This window comes from Arachis stenosperma, chromosome 9 (genome assembly GCF_014773155.1).
Source record: "Arachis stenosperma cultivar V10309 chromosome 9, arast.V10309.gnm1.PFL2, whole genome shotgun sequence".
Classification (NCBI taxonomy): Eukaryota; Viridiplantae; Streptophyta; class Magnoliopsida; order Fabales; family Fabaceae; genus Arachis; species Arachis stenosperma.
The window spans coordinates 104,317,423-104,325,588 of record NC_080385.1 but is presented as its reverse complement, the minus strand read 5'-3'; the positions used below and the strand labels follow the sequence as shown (position 1 = coordinate 104,325,588).

At 39.9% G+C, this 8,166-nt stretch overlaps 1 non-coding gene across 1 annotated transcript; it reads right to left on the bottom strand.

Moving 5' to 3' along the window:
• Positions 1-461: 461 nt before the first annotated feature.
• LOC130952372 (small nucleolar RNA R71) lies at positions 462-568 on the bottom strand. Its single transcript, XR_009074553.1, has one exon. It is a non-coding gene; the product is annotated as a small nucleolar RNA R71 (small nucleolar RNA).
• Between the last annotated feature and the right edge of the window lie 7,598 nt (positions 569-8,166).

Here is an 8,166-nt window from a genome sequence, read left to right as displayed (position 1 = left end):
AAGCAAGACTCTACAAGGCTGCAGAATCCACTATGGATCCTAACAATGCTGCTAATGCCAATGTGGCAAACCCGAATGGGAATGAGCAACAAAGAAGAGTACTTGGCTCTTACTCTACTCCTACTACAGATCTGTATGGAAAAAGCATTGTGGTGCCTCCTATAGCTGCGAACAACTTTGAGTTGAAGCCACAACTGGTTACCCTGGTGCAACAAAACTGCCAGTATCATGGTCTTCCCCACGAAGACCCAAATCAATTTATTTCAAATTTTCTGCATATTTGTGATACTGTGAAGACAAGTGGAGTGAACCCTGAGGTGTACAAACTCATGCTCTTCCCGTTTGCACTGAGAGATAGAGAAAAACTATGGCTAGATTCTCAACCCATGGAGAGTTTAGATACTTGGAACAAGGTTGTTAGTGAGTTTCTTACTAAATTTTTCCCACCAAAGAAGCTGACTAAGCTTAGGGTGGAGGTTCAGACCTTCATGCAGAAGGATGGTGAAACTCTTTATGAAGCTTGGGAGAGTTACAAGCTACTGACTAGGCAATGCCCTCCGGACATGTTCTCCAAATCGACCCAACTAGATATCTTTTATGAATGTTTGGGTGAAATGTCTAAGATGTGCTTAGATAATTCTGCTAGTGGGTCACTGCACAAGAAGAAGACACTGGAGGTGACTATTGAGCTTATTGAATTGGTTGCTAGCAACCAATATTTATACTCATCTAACAGCAATCCTGTGAACTTTGAGGCTCCTTAAAAGAAGGGTGTTATGGAAGTAGAAGCTCTTAATGCTATTTTTACCCAGAACAAGCTTATGTCTCAGCAAATAAGTCTACTTACTCAACAGATGGGTGGCATGCAAGTCTCAGCTATCAACACCCAAAATCCACCTCAAGAGGTCCCTTATGACATGACAGGTAATTTTGTACAAAATGAGAATTATGATTATGCTCAACCTTTTTCTGAACAGGTAAATTACATGGGGAGTGGTCCTAGAAACCCTAATAATGATCCATACTCTAAGACATACAATCTTGGGTGGATGTACCAACCTCAGAGATCTCATAATTTCAACAATAATTCTCAGGGTGGTTTCCAGCAGAACAATCATAATAACCGCCAATTTCAGTCCCAACAAGATTCTATTGGGAGATAATGAAGAGTTTTATGCAGGAAACCAAAGCCTCCATTAGAAACTTGGAGGTGCAAATGGGCCAACTAAGCAAGCAAATACTTGAGAGGTCTGCAAATACAATTCAAAACTTGGAGATTCAGATGGGTCAATTAGCCACAAAAGTTAATGAAATTGATAAGAGGACCATTAATAGCCTTCCTGGTAACACAATTCCAAATCCAAGAGAGGAATGCAAGGCTATCACCTTGATAAGTGGATAAGTGGCAAGTATGGAAGCATAAGTTAATGAAGAGCCAGTTGAAAAAGAAGCTCCAGAGGAGATGAAGGAAGAAGTAGAGCACGTCCCTCCAAAGCGTGCGGACAACCCATTCCCAGACTCTCTTGACACTTATCCTACATAGCCAAAGGCTCCTGAGAACAAACTTAAAATGCCATATCCTCAGAGACTTCAAAAGGAGACCAAGGACAAGTAGTTTTCAAAGTTCCTGGAAGTCTTCAGAAAGTTACAAATCAATATTCCTTTTGCTGAGGTTTTGGAGCAAATGCCTCTCTATGTCAAATTCATGAAGGAATTGTTGTAAAACAAGAAGCTTTTAAAGGGAGATGAGACAGTGGTCCTGACAAAGAAATGTAGTGTGGTGCATGGAATTGTGATTCACACTTTTCACAACTCCGGTACAACTAACCAGCAAGTACACTGGGTCGTCCAAGTAATAAAACCTTACGTGAGTAAGGGTCGATCCCATGGAGATTGCCGGCTTGAAGCAAGCTATGGTCATCCCGTAAATCTTAGTCAGGTGGATTCAATTGGTTATGATTTTTGATAATTGAAAGATAAATAAAACGTAAATTAAAATAAAGATACTTATGTAATTCATTGGTGAGAATTTCAGATAAGCGTTTGGAGATGCTTTGTTGCTTCTGAACCTCTGCTTTCCTATTGTTTTCATTCAATCATGCGTGCTCCATTCCATGGCAAGATGTATGTTGGTGGATCACCATTGTCAATGGCTACCATCTGCCCTCTCAGTGAAAATGGTCCAGCTACGGTTTCTGTAGGGCTAATCAACTGTCGGATCTCTCGTCTCGGATGAAAAATACCAGGCACAGCTAAGGTATGGCTAATCAGCTGTCGGTTCTCACTTGTGTCGGAATATGATCTCTCTATCCTTTTTCACACTGTCACTGTGCCCAACATTCGTGATTTTGAAGCTCGTCACAGTCATTCCGTCCCAGATCCTACTAAGAATACCACAGACAATATTTAGAATTTCCGGATCTCAAGAATGCTGCCAATTGGATCTAGCCTATACCACGAAGGTTCTAATCTCATGGATTTGAATGCTCTGTTGTCAGGAGAGGCAAGTCAAATCTGTGGATCAAAGACCCAAGAGACTACACTCCGGCTGTCGTCCAATGACTACGTTGAACATCATGTAGACCGCTTGTGGTTGTCAGGCACGCGGATCTTGGCTAAGCGAGTAACGAAGATAGTGGATGATTGTCATGGGTCACCCCTTCATTCTGACTTAACTGAATTAAGTACGAGAGTATATTTTGGAGAAGAAGTAAGCGTGAATTGAAAGAGAAACAATAGTACTTGCATTAATTCATGAAGAACGGCAAAGCTCCGCACCTTAATCTATGAGGTGTAGAAACTCCACCGTTGGAAAATACATAAGAGAAAAAGGTTTAGGCATGGCCAAATGGGCAGCCTCCCAAATGTGAAAAATGGCATAAAAGTCTGAAAAAAGGATTGAATACAATAGGAAAAAGTGCTATTTATACTAAACTAGTTACTAGGGATTACAGAAAATAAGTAACTAAGTGCAGATAGTGCAGAAATCCACATCCGGGGCCCACTTGGTGTGTGCTTGGGCTGAGCATTGAGCTTTACAGATGCATAGGCCTTTTCTAGAGTTAAACGCCGGCTTGGATGCCAGTTTGGGTGTTTAACTCCCGTTCTGGTGCTAGTTCCGGCGTTTTACGCTAGAAAAGGGTCTCTGGTGGGCGTTTTAACGCCATTTTGAGCCATCAAATCTCCGGCAAAATGTGGACTATTATACATTCTGGAAAGTCTAAGATATTAGCTTTCCAGCCCAATTGAGAGCGTGCCAATTGGACTTCTATAGCTCTAGAGAAACGCGTTTGAGTGCAGGGTGGTCAGAATCCAACAGCATCTGCAGTCCTTTCTCAGCCTCTGAATCAGATTTTTGCTCAAGTCCCTCAACTTCAGCAGAAAATACCTGAAATTACAGAAAAACACACAAACTCATAGTAAAGTCCAGAAATGTGATTTTTGCATAAAAACTAATAAAAATATAATAAAAAGTAACTAAAACATACTAAAAACTATGTAAAAACAATGCCAAAAAGCGTATAAATTATCCGCTCATCACAACACCAAAGTTAAATTATTGCTTGTCCCCAAGCAACTAAAAACAAAATAGGATAAAAAGAAGAGAAAATACACTAAATTTCAAAATATCAATGAAGCTTAGTTCCAATTAGATGAGTGGGACTAGTAGCTTTTTGCTTCTGAACAGTTTTGGCATCTCACTTTATCTTGTGAAGTTCAGAATGATTGGCATCCATAGGAACTCAGAATTCAGATAGTGTTATTGATTCTCTTAGTTTAGTATGTTGATTCTTGAACACAACTACTTTATGAGTCTTGGCTGTGACCCTTAGCATTTTGTTTTCCAGTATTACCACCGGTTACATAAATGCCACGGACACATAACTGGGTGAACCTTTTCAGATTGTGACTCAGCTTTGCTAGAGTCCCTAGTTAGAGGTGCCCAGAGTTCTTAAGCACACTCTTTTTACTTTGGATCGAGACTTTTACCACTCAGTCTCAAGCTTTTCACTTGGACCTTCATGACACAAGCACATGGTTAGGGACAGCTGGATTTAGCCGCTTAGGCCAGGATTTTATTCCTTTGGGCCCTCCTATCCACTGATGCTCAAAGCCTTGGATCCTCTTTACCCTTGCCTTTTAGTTTAAAGGGTTACTGGCTTTTTCTGCTTGCTTTTTCTTTTTCTTTATTTTTCTTTATTTTTCACCATTTTTTTGCAAGCTTTGTGTTTTTTACTGCTTTTTCTTGCTTCAAGAATCAATTTTATAATTTTTTAGATTATCAATAACATTTCTCTTTTTTCATTATTCTTTCAAGAGCCAACAATTTTAACATTCATAAACTTCACTATCAAAAAATATGCACTATTCAAGCATTCATTCAGAAAACAAAAAGTATTGCCACCACATCAAAATAATTAAACCATTTTCAAGATAGAATTCGAAATTCATGTACTTCTTTTTCTTTTACAAATAGAACATTTTTCATTTAAGAAAGGTGAAAGATTCATGGAACATTCATAGCTTTAAGACATAGACTCTAAACACTAATGATCATGTAAAAAAGACACAAACATAGACAAAACATAAAGCAAATGAAACGAAAAATAGAAAAATAAGAACAAGAAAATTAAAGAACGGGTCCACCTTAGTGACGGTGGCTAGTTCTTCCTCTTGAAGATTGGTGCACGAAATTGCAAAATCACACTTTTCACAACTCGTACAACTAACCAGCAAGTGCACTGTGTCGTCCAAGTAATACCTTACGTGAGTAAGAGTCGATCCCACGGAGATTGTCGGTTTGAAGCAAGCTATGGTTATCCTATTATTCTTAGTCAGGATATCAATAATTGTTTTTACTTTTAATTACAAAAAATAAAAGAATATGAAATAAATACTTGTTATGCAGTAATAGAGAATGGGTTGGAGTTTTGGAGATGATTTGTCTTCTGAATCTCTGTTTTCCTACTGTCTTCTTCTTCACGCATGCAAGGCTCCTTCTATGGCAAGCTGTATGTTGGTGGATCACCGTTGTCAATGGCTACCATCCATCCTTTCAGTGAAAAAGGTCCATATACATGGCTAATCATCTGTCGGTTCTCACTTGTGCTGGAATAGGATCCAGTGATCCTTTTGCGTCTGTCACTACGCCCAACATTCGTGAGTTTGAAGCTCTTCACAGTCATCCCATCCCAGATCCTACTCGGAATACCACAGACAAGGTTTAGACTTTCTGGATCTCAAGAATACTGCCAATTGATTCTAGCTTATACCACGAAGACTCTGGTCTCACGAATTGAACGCTCTGTTGTCATGAGAGGCAGCCAAACTCGTGAACCAGGAACCCAAGAGATAAACACTCAATCTAAGGTAGAATGGAAGTGGTTGTCAGGCATGCCTTCATAGGTTGAGAATGGTGATGAGTGTCACGGATCATCATATTCATCATGTTTAAGTGCGAGTGAATATCTTAGAATAGAATCAAGTGTGATTGAATAGAAAATAGAAGTAATTGTATTAATCCATCGAGACACAGCAGAAATCTTCACCCCCAACCATGGGGTTTAGAGACTCATACCCTAGAAGATACAAATTCAGATGTAAAATGTCATGAGGTGTAAAATGAATCTGATAAACCCCATTTTGAGGGTTTATCTTGTGTCAATTTCAGGGGTTTTATCAATGATTCCACACGCTTTCTATATGAAAATACAAGACTTTGTGTTCATTTCCTAATTTTGCCTCATGGATGAAAACATGCTTATTTTGCACTAAACTAGATACATTTCTAATCTTCTCTTGGTGCCATTCGATGCCGTGACCGGTGTGTTAAGTGGTTTCAGAATATAGGGCAGGGATGGACCGGAAGAGAGAAGGAGGACGGGTGCAAAGGAAGGGAGCATGAGAATTGAGCTTTGGAAATTTCAGCATGGGCGCGTGCGCGCACTTGACGCGTCCGCGTGAATTGAGCAGCTAGAAGTCGAAGCCACGAGCCGGCTTGCGTAGCGGCTAGGCCATGATCTTCAGTGGCGCGCACGCGTACATCACGCCTCTGCGCACATTACAAGATGCTTCGGTGGCGCGCACGCGTACATTGCGCGTGCGCACCGATGTTCAAATGCGATTTTTTAAGAGCCACGTGACTTGGGCGTGGAGGCAGTTGGGAATCCCATTTTGGGGAAGTGCCTTGGCGGAAAAAGCTTAAGAAGACCAAATGAACAAGGGTTAAGGGACTTTTAGCTCATTTTCTAGATTTTAGATATTTTTGGAAGATAGTTAGTTACACTCTTGGAGAAGAAGAGAGAGATTTCAAAGCTCTCACTAGGGTTCATCTTCATCCAATTTTTGAATTTTCAATCACTCTTTAGTGAGATCCATTGCAATTCTCAATTCACTTTGTTCATGTCATAGATCTTCTTCTCCGATCTCAAGTAGTACTTGTAATTGCTCAATTCTCATAGATCTAGGATTCAACTTTGTAGTTTTGGATTTTATCAATTCCTTGAGAATTTGATTTTCATTGTTGTTCTTTGATAATTGTTGTTAGTTCCTTGTGTTGCAATACTTTTAATTCTATTTTCTTCTCATTTTTACTATGGCTTTCATTCTTGCTCATCAAATGTTTGATAAAATGTCAACACTAGTTATGGAGTAGAAATTTCTTACTTGGCATAGGGTTTGGGCCATTAGAAGAAGTTGAATAGTTGTGTCAATTGTTGATTTGGAATTAGGGATTGCTAATTGACTGGGAGTGCACTAAAGCTAGATTTCCATAAGGTGAAGCTAGGACTTGTGACTCAAGTTGATTACTCTCATTTGACTTTCCTCTATGCCTAGGGGTTAACTAAATGAAGCAAGGCCTAATTGTTGTCATCATTGAAGGAACTATAAGGATAGAGTTTCTAATACCAACCCTAAGCCAAGTCTTTCAAGGATTGATTGTTTGTTTCCTATTATTTTGCTAAACCTTCAAGAAATTATAACAAGGCTTTCTAATCAATAAGATGCATACCTTACCAATTCCAAGGGAGGACGACTCGGGAGACTAGTACTCTCGGTTATAGATTGTAGGATTGTTTGGTGCGAAGTTTAAATGTCGATTAGACTATACTCACAATCATATTCATCATTGAATTCTAAATCGGCATGCTAAATTTTGTTTATCAAAATGGCGCCGTTGTCGGGGACTTGCTCAGTGTGCCATGTTATTGTTTGGAATAAATGTGTGTATATATGTACATAGTTACGTTTCATTGTAAATTGTTCAAGTGACTAACCCCTCATCGTTACCATGAATCTCATTTTCTCTTCATTGCATGACGCGTTCACAACCGAACCCGAGCTTAGTCCCCTTTGATCCAGAAATAGAACGAACTTTGTTCCATATTAGACAAGCTCGGAGGCGGCTAAAGTTTGGGAAAGGTGAAGAGGTTTTCGCCACCTCAACCACCTTACTAAAAGTGAACATTGAACCGTCACTCAAAGAAGGCATTGGTCATACTTCCATCAATATCACTAACAACTCTTCTTTTGTTTTAGGTACTAACACCATGGATGCTCCGAGGAGAGTTACCATCAAGGAAGCGGGTGCACCGGATTATGTCCTTCAACCCCTTCATGTAACTCACCCCAACTTGAATGCAAACTTTGAATTGAAGACCGCTTTGATCAACCTCTTACCTAAGTTTCACGGGCTTCCCGCACAAGACCCTATTCGACATCTCAAGGACTTCCATCGTATATGCTCAACTACTAGACGGGAAGGATCCGATGAAGTTGCTATATGGTTGTTTGCTTTCCCTTTCTCTCTTGAGGACAAGGCTAAAGAATGGTTCTACACTCTATCTAGTGAAGTCACCTCTGATTGGGACTTACTTAGAAGAGGATTCTTGGATAAATTCTTGCCCCCGGAGAAGATGGATAGGCTAAGGAAGGAAATGTCTTGTATTATGCAAGGTGAAACAGAACCACTATACGAGTATTGGGAACGGTTTCGTAAGCTACTAGACGCATGCCCTAATCACATGCTTGACACTCAAGTATTGCTTGGATACATATGTCAAGGGATGCGAGAGCAAGATAGAACTCTCTTGGACACCTCTAGCAATGGTTCTTTGTCCAAATATAAAACAGCGGAGGAGGCATGGCAACTTATCATTGACTTAG